At 40.9% G+C, this 21,728-nt stretch overlaps 1 long non-coding RNA gene across 1 annotated transcript; it reads right to left on the reverse strand.

The window, feature by feature from the left end:
• Positions 1 to 124: 124 nt before the first annotated feature.
• Positions 125 to 21,518, reverse strand: LOC130135174 (uncharacterized). Its single transcript, XR_008814652.1, has 4 exons — positions 21,374 to 21,518; positions 923 to 1,225; positions 730 to 846; positions 125 to 648 (listed from the first exon to the last, which is right to left on the reverse strand). It is a non-coding gene; the product is annotated as an uncharacterized LOC130135174 (long non-coding RNA).
• Between the last annotated feature and the right edge of the window lie 210 nt (positions 21,519 to 21,728).

Below are 21,728 nucleotides of genomic sequence, written 5' to 3' on the forward strand. Positions count from 1 at the left end.
AAAAATGACATAAGTTCACCTAAAAAAATAGAAACTTGATTAGGCTTAAACCAAAAGCTGTCCAAAAGTTGTTTGCCAAGTTCCAAACAAACAAAGCTACATGTCTCATACAAAAAACCAGCTGATAATTGACAAAAATTCACGTAAAAAAATCATTTTCAGCAAATATATCAATCCAATTCTATGGTCTCTGGAGGTCCAGCAGGTTCGACCTTCTCATTATTCATAATTCTTGGGCTTTTTCATATATGGTCCCGCAACAGTAGGCTTTGGAGGAGTTGTAGCCTGAGATGACTGAGGCTGGGAACTGGCCTGTGGTTGTGATAGTGGCTTTGGCTTCACCGCAATATGCTTTCGAGGAGCTATTGTAGCATGAGATGACTGAGGCTGGGAACTCGCTTGGGATTGTGACGGTGCCGTTCGCTTTACACCATGTTTTTGAGCTGTTGTAGCATGATATGACTGAGGTTAGGAACTCGCCTTGGGTTGTAATGGTGCATGTCCCTTTACAGCAGCGTGCTTTCGAGGACAAGTTCTTAATTGCCGAGGTTGTGCACTGGCTTGGGGATGCGCCTTTGCCATTGAAGCAGCCCCTGAAACTACCCCTTTGTCTGGTAGGTTTCATAGTCTTACACCAGTTGTGCCAGGCTACAAAAGAATGAACATGTTTTTATTTTTATCTCAAGGAGAGAGGCAATTGCTATTAGAAATTGTTAAAATATCATTCACATTGAGAATTTGAAGGTTTGTCCTATGATTTGTGTCAACAGCTAACCCTACCATTTTCTTCCTCGCCGCCTATGCTTGTCCTTGCATCATTTCATTTTCAATTGCAGGTCTTTTAAACTGAAAAAAAAAAAATCATTTGACATGAGAATGTAATCACAATACATGTATGCATGGGGATTGACGTATTACTCACTGGGATTTTCTAGGGTCTATCTTGAGCAATTACATTGGCTTAAGCACTATAAATACCTTCACCTTGATCAAAACAAACTTCGGCAAAAGCATTGGCCTCACCACTGCATCCTCTTATATCAGCGGTAGCTGTACATCCTATATGGGCTCCTGCAGTGGCACTGCATCCTCTTACATCTACACTAGCCTGAGCAGAAGCATTGGCTTGCCCACTATTGTCTCGTATTGCACTGGCCTCTGCAGAAGCATTGGCCTGGCCTTTGGATCCTCCTTCACTTACTCTTGTCGTTGCTTTAGCTTTAGCCTGAATATATACTCATCGTCATTAAATTGGAACCATGACATATTGTTGACACCTGATTTTTAGCTCATTTTTTTTCATATTTTAAAAAATCTCAGAATTAGGACTAGGAAACTTGGCCAAGCCTAGAAACCTATTTCTAAACCAAAAATAAATTTTTTAGCATTTTCCTGAATTTTTATTTAATTTCTTTTAGTCAAAATGAGTGAGAAAATCAAGAAAAATAGTAAATGGAATCAGAAAATTCCATAAAAATAGTCATTAGTCTTCTTTTAAATCCAATTTCATTAATGCATCATCAATTTTGGAAAATTTCAATCGGGCATGTGTTTTTCCCAAAATTGGGCAAAATCAAACCCGAATTGAACCAAAAATGCAATTAAATCTTTTCTAGTCATTTTTAAGTCATAGTGTCTTCACAACAAATGATTCTAGGACCTTGAATTACATAATGGTCGGTCCAATTGCATAATTTGTCAGAAAAATCAAAAATTTCCAAAATTCAATTGAAAATTAGGAATTTTGAGCCCAAATTGGGAATCGTGTCCAATTTGAAATTGTCAAACCATGAGACCATCATTTCTAAGTTAATTTGATGTGGGTAATTCAATTTTGGCACCAATTTTGCCTAATCAGGTCATTAGGGCATCGAATTAAACAACCCTCAATAACCCGAATATAAAAAGCTAAAAATTTTGGACATGATTATGACAAAAATTAGGGAAAATCACATATTTGGGTTCAAAATGTGATGAGGAATTCAATTTTGGGGTTTAATTTTGAAATTGGGTCAAAATCGAGCTTAATTTATGAATTTAGACCAACTCGGGTCTGCCGGGTCGACCGGGTCAAACCGACCCGAGCCGGGTCGGTCTCCTTCTTCGCCCGACTTGCCCAAGACACAATGAACCCAGAAAAATATCTACTCCGGCCCGAGACTTTGCCGACTTAATCCGAGCAATTTAACACGTGAAAAACTCCGATTCCAGCTGGAGAATCTCCAGCTAGTATCGGAGATTCGATCCACCCGATTCAAGGTCGGTAAATAACAAACTTTGGGCGGGAAATTGATCAATAAAAACAAGAAAAAACTGAACATTGAGAGGGAAACCCGTTCGACGAATTGCCAAAGAGAGAGAGAGAAGAATCCAGAGAGAGATTGAGAGAGAAAGAAGAAGAGGAATACGAGTAGAGGTTCAAGGCCGAGCGATCAGCGTTGCCTTGATCGGGAGGGCGCCAGCGAATCGGCCGGCAAGAGTGACCTCCTCTTTCCTTCTCTAGTGAGCAGGCTGACCGCCAAGGCCTGAAACCGAGTCTTGTTTAGACAATCCAAGAGCTTCTTGGCGAAACAGAGCTCATCAGCTTCAAGAGCAAGTGTCAAGGAAACACCATACAATCACCATCTTGTTCGGAATTTCAGAATCAAACCTCTACGAAGAAGGTAAAGTTGGCTCATGATCATAGTTCAATAAAAATCTAGAATTTGTGTTGGAGTTCTATCATGTCTAATCATGCAATTTTCTCTGTGATTTTTTATATTATCGATGTTTAAAACAAGTTTCTGATAATGTGTTTCATTATTTCTTGCATTTTGAATCACTGAAATGACATTTGACCGAGTCGGCCATCATGGAATCCACACCGGAGCTCCCAAACCTCGCTAGAGTGTCATCTATGGCCAATCGCCACTCAAGTTAGTAGTTTCTGACGTTGTTTTGTGCTCTGATGATTGTTTTAAGCGTTAGAAACGGCTAGGGCGATTTGTGTGATGATCTGAAGGTTAGAAAAACCTGTTTAGGTCAGTTCAAGGTTAGGTTTTTTTGGTTCAGTTTTCGCCGGTCGACGGTGGTTTGGCGACGAACCGAAGAGATCAAACCGTTAAAAGATGATATGTAGTTGGTACAGAACTCAAGATTGGCTTTGGATAGTGATCGGAAGGTCATTGGAAATTTGTTCGAACCGGCGGCCTCGAAAACATTTGTACCAAATTCATGCTCACCAGGTGTTCAGCGAAATGCTGAAGAGAAAAAAGAGTGAAACAGTGCCGTTTTGGCATCGTCCCTGCCGGGGTGCCGGTGCCGGCCGGTTCGACTTGGTCGGATCGGTCTGAACCCGGTCCGGTCTGGTTCGCTTTTCTGGTGGGAAATTTTTAAAAAATAAATAAATAAAATATTTAAAAAAATAATCAAGAAAAAATTAAAAAAAAAACTCAAAAAAAAAAATCATAAAAAGTATAAAATTTAGAAAATTCATAAAAATCCAGAAAATTCCAAAAATACAAATAAAAAAATGTAAAAAAATTTCAAAAAATCTAAAAAAATTGAAAAATTCGAAAATTCATAAAAAATTTGCAGAAATTCATAAAAATCAATTCTCGGTTAATGAAATTCTCAGAAATTTAATTTTCGAAAAAAAATCAAAAATCAAAAATTTCAAAATTTCATAGAATGGTCCAAAAAACACTGTGGCCAACCTTGAAAAGTGATATTTGAATTTTTGGAAGTGCCAAAGTGGCATTTTTAGAAATCTCAAATTTAGGGGTTATAACCCCTAAAAAACCCTAAAACCTTAAAAAGACACAAATCATGAAATGAACAAGCCTTTAGGGCTTCATTAGGGATTTGATGTTTTGATTGATTTTCATTTTTAGAGACAATTTAGGATTGTTTGGTTTGATTGGCCTTGATTGCCCATTAAATTCTTGATTGATTTTCCTCGCAATTAGAATGGATAGGATTAGTGGGTAAGCCTCGGAAACTTGCGTGACACGTTAGATATCGTATCGTTCTTAGGTATCGAAAGGGCGTTAGGGATCTCGATTTGGGATCATTAGCGTAACTAAGTCCTCGTACTCAGAATTTCTGGTTCGTAGAATCGTGGTATTTCTCCCATATCCCGATTAGGTTTCTAGTCAACCTACCAATAATGATTAGTGGCGACTCCAAAATCAAAAACTTAGATCAAATAGGAAATTACCATCCACTGTCACGTGAGGTATGGTCTGGGAGAGACCCTTGCACAGAAACACCTCCTTAGCGCGCAAACCCCGAAAACCCAAAAAAAGCGCGGCGCGATAAGCTTGGCGACTCCGCTTGTGACATTTTGAAATCCGACCCACTTGGGATTTATGAAATGAATGGTTTTATGAACGTACTTGTAGTTAGATGTCCCCCGGAACTGATCATTCCTGGGATACTAACCGTTAGGGAAAGGCTAATTAGGGATTTAAATTCGCGCGACCAAAGAACTCGATCGTGAACCGACTTTCGACAATGAAAATTGTCGAGGTGACATTTTGAGCCACTGTAGGCCGATCCAAAGATAGCTAGGGATTAGTTCGCCACTGTCATACGAGTGGATCGCGGGTGATTCCGCTAGACCGCGAAATGAATTGACGAATGATCCCGAACCTATACCAAACGATCGGGCACGTCGGAACTAGCGATCGATCCTCGCGATTAAGTGACAACCGAGGTCATCACGACCCGAGTAAACTTGAACGTGACTAGATTTAGTATCGGCCACGGGTCAATAGTGCGAATTTCCCCAAAAGCCACCCGTTAGTCTGAGATACGCGCAAGTTACGCTATTTAGAACTTAGTCGTTGACTAGAGACCGAGTTGGGCATTGGAAATTTAGAAAGCCACGACAGATCATTTGGACGATGTTGTCATTTGCTCGGTTAGCCTCGGATTTGTCCGAATCCTTCAGAAAAATTGAATTTCGGCGAGAAATGGATAAATGACCATTTTACCCCTGGAAATTTGTTAAGGCCAATGTAATTTGGGAAGGGCATTTTGGTAATTTCACCCTAGCCTTAGAATTAGAGATTTTTGGACAATTTTGCCCTTGGACTTTTTGAGAAATTCCCAAATTGCCCTTGGATATTTTGGAAAAGATTCGATCCGGACCGTTGATCTCAAGATAAGATCGAATTTAGGCCGTTGATTGGATTTGTGAGAGGAGGGCAAGATGGTCATTTGGGATATCAATTATTGGCTTGGATTATTTAAAGCCAAATTCTCTCTCTCTCCACACTCTCTCCCTCCCACTCTCGGCTCCCTCTTCTCCCTCACCGATCGCCATCGCTCACCAGCCGCCGTCCACCCGATCGCCGCCACACGATCACCGAGCCACACCCTCACGCCGCCGTCCCTCTCTCTCTCCCTCTCCTTCTCGGCGATCTCTCTCTTCCCTTGTGGCCGTGAGTGAACCGCGGCCAAGGAAGCTGCCGCCGCCCGCCATTCAGCCGCACGCCGCCGCCGCGTGCCGCCGTGAGTCCGCCAATCAGCCGTCCCCTTCCCACTCTAGCCGAGCCAGTCTAGAGTTCGGGTAAGTCACGCCCTAAACTCTATTTAGGACTTCGAGTATCGACGGACGAATTAGGGTTGAATTGGGTTAATTAGGGACCGTTTAGGGGTTATTAGGTGCTGTTTAGGGATTAATTGAGTGGACTGATTTAGGGGCTGGTATTGACTGATTTTAAATGGGGAAATGATGATGTTTCGGGCTGAGATGATGTGAAATTGGGCGCTGGAAATTGGGCTCGTATTGATGAGCGTATGGTTCGATTTCGGGGTAAACGGTATCGGTTTGGTGTGTTGATTTATGGATGAATTGTGGTGACGATTCGGGCTAAAAATGGATGAGGAAATGTTGAGTTTTGTGCCCATGTAGTGGCTGTGTTTGTGGGCCCGTTAGTGGCCTTGTATGTTTGTTGTACCGTGACTTGATTGATTGAAATGTGCTTTGTTATGTGCACACTTGGGCCGAATTGAAATTGACTGTCAATTGACCGCGTTGGGTGTTTATTGAGCTTGAGAAATGCGTGGTTTGATGCGTGCACGGGTCAAGTGTGATTGGCCAATATGTTGACATGTGGGTGTTGAGTATGTGAATGAGTGAGAAAGCGAGTATGGTGCGGTACGTGTGATAACGGAAATCCCTAAGGCGGTATCATTACGCGGGGAATTGATCCGTCCTGAGGCGGTATGACTACGCGGGACGATACCCGGTATTACCGGAGGACGGCCAACCTGAGGCGGTACCATTACGCGGGTTGTGTCGTAGGTGGTGGGTGTTGAGCCTGAGGCGGTACCATTACGCGGGCAAGATACACGGCCTGAGGCGGTACCATTACGCGGGCCTTGAAGTGTTGTTATAAGTTAATCGCAGTGAACCTAAGGCGGTACTACTACGCGGGTCACTGGCAAGTCGAGAATGAGTTAGTCGCAGTGAACCTGAGGCGGTACCATTACGCGGGTCACTGGCGAGTTGTGTGGAAAGAATGTGAGGAGGCCGGAATGAATGCATGAAATGTAATTAGAACGTGCATGTGATTGAAAATGGTGTTGTTGTGACTAACGTGCAGGTTGCACGCTGGAAAGGCCCAGGTAAGCATAATTGTGTGCCTACTATGTGATGGCTGAGTGTGATTGTGTTTGTGATTGTCTGGAGGTACGTGATAGCCTAGGTGGGGTTTAGGGTGTGTACTTATTGAGATGTAATCTCATGGTTGTTTCAACCAACAATTTCAGAACCCCGGCTTGAGCAATGAATCTCCCACCGCCGCCGCCTGAGCGTTTTGGAGTACCGATACACACCAACCACAGTGTTGTAGAGTACCCGATAGATGATAATATGACCTGGATTAAGCATACGACGGTAATTTGGGTAGACATAGGACTACCCCTATGGCAGGCCCACACATATACTGCCTGGTACTTTCGGGACGGGGTGGATGAGTTTGGCCCCGTACGTGGCTTCGATGTCCCCTTTGATGGAGTTGGGGATTGGGACCCGTCTGCCATACCTCCTCCCAACGGCGAGATGACGAACCTAGGGACTAGCCTGACACAGTCCAGACTTCAACCTGCGCCTGCAGCACCTGAGCCCTCGGGGGCCGAGCATGAAACGGAGCCGGAAGAATCCTAGGCGGGGTACGATCCCATGGACGTAGACCTCGAGGTGATCCTAGAGGAAGAACCAGAAGAGGAAGAACCCGAGGCAGAACCTGAAGAATCCCCAGAAGATGAGCCTGAAGAAGAACCGGAGGACGTACCCGAGTATGAGCCCTGGTACGATCCCGAGTTTGTGCCAGAGGACGAGTCAGATGACGAGCCAGTTGAGGAGGAGTGGGTTGAAGGTCCAGCTGAGTCGGGTGATATAAACAACCCGATTGAGATTGAGGCCGAGCCGGAGTCCTCAGAGGAGTAGGCAGTTCAGGGGAATTCAGATTCGGATGATGAGGAATCAGACTCTGAGTGGACGCCTTGTAGAGGGCGTAGGGGCTAGTGTAGGGGTTGGGAACAGGCTTTTTGAGGTGTTCCATTTTTGGGCGATAGGGTACCCAGGCTATCGATCATTTTGGATATCGGTGGTTTATAGTGTAGAAGTTCGGTGTGCTTGTGTATATGGTGGTTTGTAAATTATGAATATTATATAAGTTTGAATGAGCTATGGATGTGTTTAATCTCCTCTATTTACCCCAGTTATGATTGTCCGGGTATTTGTGGCTTTCGCTGATTGATATAAATCTCTGATCAAGTTATTTGGGGCGGCGATACCCTGGGACGTCGCATTTTTTTTCGACCAGAGAAGTGTGTCACGTGCTCGATGGGGTTCGGGGCGTGACACCGCTGGGGAAGTACCTTTTCTAAGTGGACTTAGGCCTAGATAGAACGATACGCTTGTGATTTGTGCTCGCAAGGATCCCAGGTACGTCCCGTTGACAATTGTGTTAAATGTTTTTGCATACGGGAGGTATAAGGGGTGCAGTCTGTGTTAACCTTTGTTTTGCAGGATGGTGTTGGGAATGAATGTGAAATGGTTATTTTAGAAGTGTTGTTTGATTACTAATTGCTATGCATGCATTTGAATAGCTTAGGCACTACACCATTAGCACACACCACCCGTGGCCCAACCCCAGCTACAATTAGGGCTACCTTTAGGAGATATGTGTTTAGACGAACCTGTGAGCCGATTGCTCATGGGACCGTTTAAATACAATATCGATCACCGAAATGGAATAATATTCTTTTACTTTAGGCTGATTGCCTATTGGGATGGAATCCCTTATCCATTAAGGTGGTGACCTCGAGCCTTTAGAATGCCTTACCCTTTTAGGCGTCAAAACTTCACTGGTTGCATTTGCTTGTCTTTGTGGTTGGTATATCTAAAACCAAACCGAAACATTTTGGTAAGCAAGTATCGTTCCATTTCCTCATTTTATAATTTTGCAAATTAGTTGGCACATTTTCAAAAAATGCCTAAATGGTGATCAATGATTGGTTTAAATGCCCTTTCGTATTAGAATGAATGATTAAGGCGTCGTACTCCATTATGACCATTCTTTCATTTTTAGATGAAATGTACAGGTCCACGGCATTCAATCGTTTATCCGTTCATTTCGATGTATTCGAAATTGTAAATCATAGTCTAGGACTTTATGGTCTAAATGGAGTGTGACAAAATGGGCATTTACACCAAACATTGAATTCATCCATGATTTTAATTATATGCTCTTTTAAGGCCTAAAGAGATTTAAAGTGACATTTGCATTACTTTCTAAGTATGCAAGCATACTTTACCTCCATTTTACCTTAAAAGGATATATAATTGAAATGGAGGCATTAAAATCAATTAGTAATCCATGGTGAATAATAATCAATTTCTTTTACGTGCTTTAGATCGAAATGGGGAAACTAGACATACAAGTCATTCCGATTCCAAGGAAGGAGCTTTTGGCATGGTGGGTAAACATGACAAAAGACAATAAAGCATACGTGAAGGAAAGACTCCGGTATTTATTCAAGCTCATCAACCTAGAGTACCAAGTGAGCTTAATTCAAGCATTATCCTATTTCTGGGAAGTTACCACCGCCATATTTCAATTGGGCGAGCACGAGATGGTACCTACACTAAAAGAATATAAGGCAACCATTGGGATTGATTTCGAGTCAAGAATTACTGAGCCCCCAATTGGATTAAAGCCCACAAGTGTTATAGCCGAATTCTTAAACTTGAAGACCCCTCAAGTGGAAAAGTTGATCAAGTCAAATACCGGGAGATTTCCTCTATCCTACTTGGTGGCCAATTACTCCAAATTGCTGAAAGAAACTAGAAATACTTCCGTGAGGGTTTTCATTCTTGCCTTCTTCGGATTTGTCTTATTCCCTACATCAAGGACCAGATTAAATCCTTTCGTTGCAGTAATTGCTAGGCAAGCTTACCTAAAATGGGACTTCTCCAATACGCTCTTGGCGGAGACCATCATTTCATTGAACAGATACCAAAATCAACAAAAAGGTGCACTTCAAGCTTCAGCTGGGTTACTTTCTGTGTGGTTTATTTCCCATATTCGACCTTGGGAACATTATATGCGCATTCAAGAGATCGACTCATCTACCAACCCTATCGAGAAGTATTTGAAACTCCAAGACAAGCTGCCAAAATATTCCTTTCATGAGTGGGCAAACTTCATTAGAGCATTAACTCCCGACCAGTTTCAATGGAGAATTCAATGGCCGAAGATAATGAAAGCTCAAATTACTTCCCAAGAAGGCAATTTGGTGCCTTTGCTTGGATTGAATGGGGGGACCGCTTATTGCCCACTAAGAGCTGTACAGCAATTCGGAATGATTAAACAAGTTCCACCTATTTGGCATCCTGAGGAATTCACATTCGAGATACCACACAGACCCCTTTCGGAAAGGAAAATAAAGAGCTGCGAACAAGGGTTGATAGGATCGTGAATTCCTTGAAAAAATCAACCGAGCTAATAATGCAATGACCTGAAGATTTGGAAGGAGAAATGAAGCTCTTCTTGGCATCCAATGAGTATATAAAGTGGTTGAAGGCTAAACGACCAATCGACGTCGAACCATATGTACCCTTGAGTGTTAGTACCCATTTTGATGAGCCATATATCCCAAAGTACATTATGCCAAGTACGCCAGGTGTAGAGCCGTATGTTCCCGAAGAGGTTGTAATTGACGTGGAAGAATGGGAGACACGAGCCAAGGAATATGAAGAGGCTGAAGCTACCTTAGCTAGCAAGAAGTCTAGACTTGTTTAAGCTAGTGTTTCCCTATTTTGATGTATAGCATTGTAATAAAAATTTTCAAAATTGAAACAATTGCTTAATGAACAATTGCATAATGAAGTTTCAAAGTACATTTTGCAAAAAGTCACCATGGATTACAATTCTTTGAATTGTATGATTGCTTGAGAAAGATATCGATAAGAAGTTATATGCAAGGCTAAGGCTTGCATAAAAGATCTTATCCTTGTTAATCATAAGAAATCGTACAATTCAAAGAATGTAGGATTTCATGATTTTTTCACTATGCTAACAATGGGTCTTTTTGCGAAACAGGTTATTTAGCAACGGAAGGTAAAACACCTTGAACTCGCTTACAAATAAGAATGGTGGAAGAAGAAACTCGTACTTGACTAGCTGAGGTTGAGAATCAAATGACCCAGATGGCCGCCATGATGGCAGAAATGAAGGTTTTTATTCTCGCATCTCGAGGATTTTATCCTACTACTCCAAATGTGGGAACTTTAAATGCTACTGAAACACCGATTGAAGACCCAATTAGAAACAAAGAACCTGGTCAAGAAAATCTTCCAAAGACTACGCCTGAGGTGGTAAATTTGAAAGAGGATGATCAGACCAAGAAAACATCCAAAACAAAGGATGAAGAAGAGGCCAAGAGATTGGCCAAAATTGAGGATCGATAAACGGAAGAATGAAGGGTTTAGAGCCTATGCTCAGAGATGGAAAGCTGTTGCCTCACAAGTAAAGCCTACCATAAGTGAAGATAAACTCATTGAACTCTTTCTAAAATCATTGCCAATTGAGTACTATGATAAGCTTCATGTATCAGGCTGTCAAACATTCACCATGTTGGTAAAGGTAGGCGAGAGAATTGAATGGGGATTGAAAGAGAAGAAGGCTCAAGAAACAGCAACACGAAGGTCTTACCCCGGGAGAAAAGACAAAGACCCCATCCGAAAAGTGGCTATGGTGTCTAGCCCAAATACTCATCAAGCATCATTTCCAAAGCAATCAAATGTCGCTTGGAAAAACCCAAGGCAGTTCAAGCCAAAGAAAAGGCCCGTGAGGCAATACACACCGTTGCCCCAACCTCTGTCGAAACTATTACCAATGCTTCTAGAAAGACATTTGGTGGCCAAAGAGGTACCAAGGGACAATCCTACAAGACTTCCTTGGTACGATGAATCAAAAACCTGCACTATCACATGGGAGAAAGGGGACATGATGTAGATAATTGTCTCACTCTAAAGTATAAGGTTCAACAGCTCATTGACAAGAAGATATTGAACTTTCAAGAGCCCGAGCCAAATGTACAACAAAATCCTCTTCCTGAGCACAATACAGTAAACATGATCAAAGATGAAGAAACAATGATCAAGCCCGACGATGTAGATGAATATGAAGTCAAGATTAAAGCTTCTCGATTGGGAGATGCCCGCTTTCATCAAGAAGCGATCCTAAAAGGCGAGATTGTAGACAACTTGGGAGAAGACACCGGAAGATATAACTTCCAAGTGAAATATACTCCACCGCCATGGGTATTCAAAAATAAAGTAATGATGCCTGATGGCTAGGGTGGTATGGATGACGAAATCGGTCCTGAGGAGAAAGCTCTGTCTAAAAAGGAAATGCTCCAATATAAAATAGATGAGGATGAAAGGAGAAAGAAAAAGTCCAACAGGGTAAAAGGCGTTTCACCCAGAAATCATCCAGGGAAGGCGAAACCGTAGACTTACTCGGTCAAGACAGCGGTATATATAATTACCGTGTCAAATATACTCCACCACCATGGGCGTTTAAAAATGAAGACATTGTACCTGATGGATGGGGTGGCATGGACGAGGTCCCGATCAACCAATTAAATCTCGAAGAGAATGAAGATCAAGAAGAGAAAAAGAAGAAAAAGACTTACCAAGGTGATAGGCGATTTGCTCGCAAAGCACAAGAGACAAAGTGAAGTTGTTGATTTCTTAGGTCAAGATAGTGGCCGGTATAATTACCGTGTCAAATATACACCCCCTCCGTGGACATTCAAGAATGAAATGATCAACCTGATGGTTGAGGTGGAATGGATGCTGACGAAGCCAATAGAAGCATGGTATCCATGATTACACCATTTCTGATCAAGTTTAATGAGGTGGATAAATATAAGGAGGAAGAAGGTCCTATCGAACCAATCACTATCCAACTTCCCATTGATCAATCAAAGATTGAAGGAGAAGAAACACAGCCTGTGATCATCACTCTCCCTCCAAAAGAAAAGTTTGATACTAGGTGTGTACCTTGGGATTACTCTCCTAAAGAAGTTAATGCCATAACTCGATCGGGGGGATGCTATGTCCCGAAAGAAGGTGAGCACGAAAAGAAAGGAGTAACCGAATAAGATATCAAACAATTGCTTTCAGTCATGACGACGAGCGAATTCGAGGTAATTGAACAGCTAAGAAAGATGCCAGCACAGATTTCTCTATTGGATCTTTTCAAGACTTCAGATAGCCACAAAATGGTACTTATGAAGCTTTTCAATGAAGTACACGTCCCGGAGACAATTAATGAAGTACAATTAGAAGACTTTGTTGGCACTATTCTTCTGAAAGATCAAATTGCCTTCTCCGATGAAGATTTCCCAATTGACGGGCGTTCCCATAATAAGGCTCTATAAATTGCCGTCAAATGCCGAGGCAAAGAGGTATCACGTGTGCTGATTGATAATGGTTCCGCACTTAATTTGTGTCCACTAAGCACACTACATCACTTGGGGATTAGCGAAGAGCTCATCAAACCTTCTAAGGTAACTGTGTGCTCGTTTGACGGAATGAAGAAAGGCGTTATTGGCAATATCGAGCTCGAGGTGAACATAGGCCGTGTGCCTTTTCTAATTGACTTTCAAGTAGTGGATATTCTGAGGACTTTCAACTTGTTACTCGGAAGACCTTGGATTCATATGGTTGGTGCTATTCCTTCAAGTCTCCATCAGAAGGTCAGGTTCGTCATTAATGGCAAGATGATCACCGTACATGGAGAGACAGATTTCACCACTTACAAAGAGAGTGCAATACCGTATGTCGAACCCTTAGTGAAAGAAGAACCAAGCTATCATTCTTTTGAAATGATCTCAATGGTGCAAATCCCTACCGGTTGCATCATAAAATCCCCGGAGTTCTCAACATCATCCATTATGTCTGGAAGGGCGCTATACTAGTATGGATTTACTCCCAGTAATGGCCTTGGATTGAAATCCCAAGGAATCAAGGAACCTATCACTCCACTTGCCACAAGAATGAAACACGGAGTGGGTTATATTCCAGATAGCTCTAAAGATCACCATGGAGGCCAAGGCTGAGGTCGAAAGAACCATGGAGGCTATGGAAGTCGAGGTGATCGCATCATTAATCCATCCGTATGGAAGGGTAAAGCTAAAGAGCTTCCCTATCATCAGATTCATATCAAAGAAGCTTTTCCTGGGCCTTCCAAGCTACTTCAAGAAGAAGACTTACATGCAGAGGAAGAATCTGTTATGCCTAGTTTATTCGAAGAGAATACCATCACTATCATCATAACCAAAGCAGAAAATACCTACGCACTGGAGTAGGAAGATTCTCTTGAACTTTTGCTACCAGCTTTTTCCATTGCATTTTGTTGATTACAGTTTCAAATTTCTTGTGATTTCATTTGCAATTTTAGTTAAGTTGCAATTTTCATTCCTGTTGATATAAAAATCACGTCTTTCGATTCAATAAAAGTGGTCAAATGTTTTGTTAATGACATATAGAAACGAAACTAAACCTATGATGAACATTATCCTCATTCGTGAGGCTTGAGGCTTTGGGTTTCTATATTGCTCCTCATTGCGAAAATGATTTTTAAGAGCAAGGAAGTTTGACAATATGAGGACTAGCTCTGTCTTTATATTCTTTCGAAATGAATTTCAAAATGAATTTCCAAAAGGTTTTTCATAAGACCGCATGCATTATTTTACTTTGTATGCGATTATTAATCATATTTGTTACATGTCAGGCATGAGCATTCACATATCCATAATAGGTTTTTATGTCGCCCAAATTTTTCTAAGGAGATCGCTTGCAATATTGAAGAAGATAACGAGGATGAGGAATGGGTCAGAAAGGAATGGATTCGTCATGAAGAATCAAAGCCACTCACATTAGAGAAAACGATCACTGTTAATCTGGGCGATAAAGAGAATCCCAAAAAGGTTAAGATTGGAGAAAGTCTTCCCTCAGTAGAATCAGAAAGAATCATAGATTTGCTCAGAGAATATCAAGATATATTTGCATGGTCTTATGCTGACATGTCAGGCCTTGATCCGAGCATAGTTGAACATGCTTTGCCAATTGATCTAAGTATTCCGCCAAAGAAGCAAAAACTTAGGCGAACGAAGCCGGATTTGGCAAAGAAGATAGAAGAAGAAGTTATGAAATTGCTAAAAGTCGGTTTCATCGAAGTAGTACCATATCCAGAATGGGTTTCCAACATAGTACCTGTAATGAAGAAAGATGATCGAGTACGGGTGTGCATTGATTATCGCGATTTAAATAAAGCAAGCCCTAAGGATGATTTCCCGCTTCTACATATCGATGTATTAGTGGATAGCACTGCTGGGTTCGAAACATTTTCATTCATGAATGGTTTCTCAGGATATAATCAAATCCACATGAAGAAAGAGGATAAGGCGAAGACATCCTTCATAACACCATGGGGCACATTTTGTTACAAGCTTATGCCTTTCGATTTGAAAAATGCTTGTGCCATATATCAAAGGGCAATTGTAACTTTGTTCCATGACATGATGCATAAAAAAATCGAAGTATATGTGGATGACATGATCGCAAAATCCAAACAAGGAGTAGATCATGTTGAAGTGCTTCGCAAGTTGTTCGAAAGACTCATAAAATACAAGTTGCGACTGAACCCCAACAAGTGTGTATTTAGGGCAAAATCTGACAAACTGCTAGGATTTGTGGTCAGTAGCAGGGGCATCAAAATAGATCCCTCCAAGATCAAGGGAATATACGACTTAAAGACTCCTTCTACGGTAAAAGAAGTGATAAGCCTATTGGGGCGATTAAACTACATTGCTCGTTTCATCTATTAGCTTTCTAAGACTGCTAAACCATTCCTCAAATTGTTGAAGAAAAATGCCAAAGTGAAGTGGGATGCAGAATGTCAACAAGCCTTTGACAAAATCAAAGAATATCTCGTATGCCCATCAGTGCTGGTACCACCAATCCCTAGGGTTCCGCTGATCTTATATTTGACGATTCACTATGAGTCGTTAGGAGCGGTGCTTGTACAAAGAAGATCAAATGATGGTAAAGAACAAGCCATTTATTACTTGAGCAAGAAATTCACAACATCAGAAATGAATTACCCGGCAGTCGAAAAGGCATGCGTTGCATTGATTTAGGTGTTACAGAGATTAAGGCAATACACCCTCCATCATCATATTTTGCTAGTGACTGAGAATGATCCGATCAAGTACCTTCTTGAGAAATCCTCCTTGGTCGGGAAATTAGCAAAGTGGCAAGTTTTGTTATCTGAATTTGACATCAGAAGTTCATCCCAAAAGTCAGTCAAAGGACGACCAATAGCAAACATGTTGGCGGAAAATTCGCAGAATATCGCCAATCCTGAAGAACAACTTGATGATCAATATTCTTGATGATCATATATTAATATTGATCGACAATAAATGGATCATGTATTTTGATGGTGCAACCAACTTATCTGGATCAGGAACTGGGCAGTACTGATCTCCCCAGAAAGCCAACATTATACGGTATCTGCAGAACTAGTATTTCCATGCACCAAGTCGCTGAATACGAAGCATGCATTCTCGGCTTGCAATTAGCCCTCACAATGAAAGTAAAGAGGTTGCAAGTATATGGAGATTCTATGCTCATCATATTGCAGACAACTGGTGAATGACAAACTCGAGATGCCAAACTAATTCCTTATCATAGATACTTGGAAGAGATGATAGAAAAATTCGAAGAAGTAACATTTGATTATCACCCAAGAGCTCAGAATCATTTTGCAGATGCTCTTGTAACTTTGTCATCCTTACTACAAGCTGAAGATGGTATCTTCAATCGGGAGAATTTCCTGAAGGAAGCCAATCACGTGACAGAAAATTTATAAGGAAGATAGCCATCAAATTCTTCCTTAGTGGTCAAGTTCTTTACAAGAAATCATTTAATTCAACCCTACTAAGATGTGTGGATGCTGCAGAAGCTGAACAAATCATGAAAGACATTCATGAAGGTGAATGTGGACTGCACATGAATGGACATCTTCTAGCCCGAAAGATTATGAAGTTGGGATATTATTGGATGACAATGGAAACAGATTGCATCCAACATGTGAAATGTTGTCATCAATGTCAAGTTTATGGAGACAGAATTAATGCACCGCCAAATGAGCTACATCAAATGTCTGAGCCATGGCCATTTTCAATGTGGGGCATTGATATGATTGGTCCAATCAACTCCAAGGCCTCAAATGGGCATCGATTTATCCTGGTTGCTATTGACTATTTCACCAAATGGATTGAAGCAAACTCCTACACGAATGTTACTACCAATAATGTTGCAAGATTCATTAGGCGGGACATCATTGCTAGGTATGGGGTTCCAGAAGTAATAATTACGGTCAACGGCTCAAATCTAAACAACAAGATTGTGGATGATTTACTCGAACACTTCCACATCCGACATCTGAACTCATCCCCATATCGTCCACAAATGAATGAAGCAGTTGAAGCGGCAAATAAGAATATCAAGAAGATATTGGCCAAGATAGCTGAAAATTATCGTGATTGGCACGAAAGGTTGCCGTATGCTCTGATGGCATACCGAACTTCAATTCGAACATCAACTGGAGCAACCCCGTTTTCCTTGGTTTATGGAATAGAAGTAGTGCTACTTGTTGAAGCAGAAATTCCTTCATTAAGGATACTATTCCAATTGAAGCTTTCAGAAGCTGAGTGGATTCAACAAAGATATGAACAACTCAACATGATCGATGAAAGGAGACTAAGAGCTATATGCCATGGGCAAGCCTATTAGAGAAGAGTGGCCAAATCCTTTAACCGAAAAGTGAAACCAAGGCATTTCAAAACAGAGGATTTAATAGTGAAGAAAGTCATCCTCAATAACTCAGATCCCCATGGCAAATTCACTCCGAATTATGAAGGTCCATACATTGTCAAGAAAGTCCTTCCTGGAGGATCATTGATTCTTGTAGATATGGCTGGAACAGAATTGGCCTATCCTGTAAATGCAGATACTGTCAAGATTTTCTACCCATGAAATGAAGACAAATATCCAATAAGAGATTTGGGTCACTTTAGAACATGTGCATATCATGCATATCATACATACCACGCGTTTCATGAACATATTTATCTGTTTTGCAGAAGAAAGCAAAAGGAGCCCGAACTAGTCGATAGTTTCAGAATCTCCAACGAAGTTGTCAAATAATAGAGGGAAGTATCACTTCCAATTCAATTTTTCCGTTGATATTCCCTAATGTGCTTTTTTTTTATCATCCCCAGGGAGTCAAAGAAAAGGGAGCAACAAAAGAAGAATTCCCAATAGAACCAAAGCAAAAACATGCAAACAAGAGGGATCTTGGTAAGTTGATCAGATAGGTATCTCTAAATCGTGAGTGCATGTGTTAAAGAAGTTGCCTTTCTAAGAGGAAATCGAAATTTTTCTTCCCCAAGCAGGATGATACTAAGACGCAGCAAAAAAAAAAACATATTGTTTTGAAAAGAAAATACCTCAGAAATGTTTCAAATCAAAAGTTTTGAAACACGCTTTCTTTGAGAATACATTAAGTATCAAAATTCCCTAAAAGGGATAATTTGACAAAAGTTTTTGAAAAATTTCAAAGAAAAATTTTGGATCAAATCGAATGGAAAGACGTTCAAATGATGAAAGGTAAGCCGTATCTAAACACGTCCCCTATACACTCAAAGTCAAAATGAAGGAGTGAGTGAGAAAACCCTCATCCAAAGGAAATAGGGGATGTTCGCAATGATTACATGGATTGAAATGATGAAAGGCAGTCATTTCACTATCCCAAACACATGCTTATCCCTTGCAAACCAAATTTGAGCCGAAACAGCGGAGAAGTTTTTCCAAAACAACCCTGTTAAGAACCACCCCACATTGGGGCAAACCAAGAGGTTTGTGGTTGACAGCTATGGAGAATAGGATCAAGAAAGATTTTATTGCATACTCTTGCATCAATCTTTCTATGATAACTTCAGATGAAGTCATATGGAAGCTCAAGACATCCCAAGAGGAAGAAGAGCACTTCATTTCTTATACCCAAACACATTACCTTTGGCAAAACCCAATTGAGCCTGAATATTCATTTCAGAACCCTAAATTGGTGATCATCTCTTCACACTGGAGCATGAGCATATGATCCACTTTGAATAGATAAAAAACAAAAGGCATGACACAGAGTCCTTAGAACTAAAAAAAGTCAAAGGCAAAAGAATCAGGGGCATGAAAAAGCAGTGTGCCTGGTAAAAGCAAAGCCGAATGCCCAAGAAAAAAGAAAAGGAAAGTTCAAAAGAAAGCTCAAAATGACGAAAAAGTCATGACAAAACAAAGTCAAGATCATGAGAGATCATAGATCACAACAAGTGAAAAAAGAAGAAGAAGAGATCGTAATGAACATTTAGGGGACTCTGATGTTCATAAAAAAGAAAAAATCCCTAGAGGACAAAAAAAAGAGTGGTGATGCCAAGAAGATCACCAATTTCATAAAAATCCTGAATTTAAACAAATGAACCCGACCCGACCCGGGTCAGTCTCCTTCTTCGGCCGACTTACCCAAGACACAATGAATCCAGAAAAATATCTACTCCGGCCCGGGACTTTGCCGACTTAATCCGAGCAATTTAACACGTGAAAAACTCCGATTCCAGCTGGAGAATCTCCCGCTGGCATCGGAGATTCGATCCAACCGATTCAAGGTCGGTAAATAACAAACTTTGGGCGAGAAATTGATTAATAAAAACAAGAAAAAACTGAACATTGAGAGGGGAACCCGTTCGACGAATTGCCAAAGAGAGAGAGAGAAATATCCAGAGAGAGATTGAAAGAGAAAGAAGAAGAGGAATACGAGTAGAGGTTCAAGGCCGAGCGATCGGCGTCGCCTTGATCGGGAGGGCGCCGGCGAATCGGCCGGCAAGAGTGACCTCTTCTTTCCTTCTCCGGTGAGCAGGCTGACCGCCAAGGCCTGAAACCGAGTCTTGTTTAGACAATCCAAGAGCTTCCTGGCAAAACAAAGCTCATCAGCTTCGAGAGCAAGTGTCAAGGAAACACCGTACAATCACCATCTGGTTCGGAATTTCACAATCAAACCTCTACAAAGAAGGTAAAGTTGGCTCATGATCATAGTTCAATAAAAATCTAGAATTTGTGTTGGAGTTCTATCATGTCTAATCATGCAATTTTCTCTGTGATTTTGAGATTAGCGATGTTTAAAACAAGTTTTTGATAACGTGTTTCATTATTTCTTGCATTTTGAATCACTAAAATGACATTTGACCGAGTCAGCCATCATGAAATCCACACCGGAGCTCCCAAACCTCGCCAGAGTGTCATCTATGGCCAATCGCCACTCAAGTTAGTAGTTTCTGACGTTGTTTTGTGCTCTGATAATTGTTTTAAGCATTAGAAACAGCTAGGGCGATTTGTGTGATAATCTTAGGGTTAGAAAAACCTGTTTAGGTCAGTTCAAGGTTACGTTTTTTTTCCTCAGTTTTCGCCGGCTGACGGTGGTCCGGCGACAAACCGAAGAGGTCAAACCGTTAAAGGATGATATGTAGTTGGTACAGAACTCAAGATTGGCTTTGGATAGTGATCGGAAGGTCATCGGAAATTTGTTCGAACCGACGGCCTCGAAAACATTTGTACCAAATTCATGCTCACAGGTGTTCGGCGAAATGCTGAAGAGAAAAAAGAGTGAAACGGTGCCGTTTTGGCATCGTCCCCGCCGGAGCATTGGTCGGCGCCGGTGCCGGTCGGTTTGACTTGATCGGGTCGGTCTGAACCCGGTCCGATCCGGTTCGCTTTCCCAGTGAGAAAATTTTTAAAAAATAAATAAATAATATAAAAAAAATAAAAATCAAGAAAAATATAAAAAAACTCAAAATAAAAAAAATTCATAAAAAGTAGAAAATTTAAAAAATTCATAAAAATCCAGAAAATTCCAAAAATACAAATAAAAAAATGTAAAAAATTGAAAAAAATCTAAAAAAATTGAAAAATTCGAAAATTCAAAAAAAATTTCAGAAATTCGTAAAAATCAATTCTTGGTTAATGAAATTCTCAGAAATTCAATTTCCGAAAAAAAAAATCAAAAATTTTAAAAATTCACAAAATGGTCCAAAAATACTGTGGCCAACCTTGGAAAGTGAAATTTGAATTTTTGGAAGTGCTCAAATGGCATTTTTAGAAAATCTCAAATTCAGGGGTTATAACCCCTAAAAAACCCTAAAACCTTAAAAAGACACAAATCATGAAATGAACAAGCCTTTAGGGCTTCATTAGGGATTGGATATTTGGATTGATTTTCATTTTTAGAGACAATTTAGGATTGTTTGGTTTGATTGGCCTTGATTGTGCATTAAATTCTTGATTGATTTTCCTCGCAATTAGAATTGATAGGATTAGTGGGTAAGTCTCGGAAACTTGCGTGACACATTAGACATCGTATCATTCTTAAGTACCGAAAGGGCGTTAGGGATCTCGATTTGGGATCATTAGCGTAATCAAGTTCCCGTACTCAGAATCTCTGGTTCGTAGAATCATGGTATTTCTCCCATACCTCGATTAGGTTTCTAGTCAACCTACCAATAATGACTAGTGGCGACTCCAAAATCGAAAACTTAGATCAAATAGGAAATTACCATCCACTGTCACGTGAGGTATGGTCTGGGAGAGACCCTTACACGGAAATACCTCCTTAGCGCGCAAACCTCGAAAACCCAAAAAAAGCATGGCGCGACACATATAAAACTTACAATAGATGGTTCTACCATAACTTACTTGTCTTTTGTCAGGCCTTGGTCCAATGGAATTGGCCTGAGATTGAGCATGAACTTCAGCTATACTTGCATTGGCATGAGTACTAGAAGAACATACATTGGCCTGAGATTGAGCAGGAGCTTCAGCTGTACATGCATTGGCATGAGCACTAGATGAACATACATTGGCCTGAAAAGCACATAACAAGCATTAATTGACAACATATTAAGATAACATGCTTGACATCAACATGATCAATTAGTTGAGACAATACCTTTTTCAAAGGACATCCCTTGCTGTTTTGTCCAACCACATTGCAGGTAGAACAAGTCAATCGTTTACCCTCTTTAGTCATTCTATCACCTTTTACAAGCTC

This window comes from Syzygium oleosum, unplaced genomic scaffold, assembly GCF_021117445.2.
Source record: "Syzygium oleosum isolate NSW1041296 unplaced genomic scaffold, Sole_v2.1 Sole_v2.28, whole genome shotgun sequence".
Taxonomy (NCBI): domain Eukaryota; kingdom Viridiplantae; phylum Streptophyta; class Magnoliopsida; order Myrtales; family Myrtaceae; genus Syzygium; species Syzygium oleosum.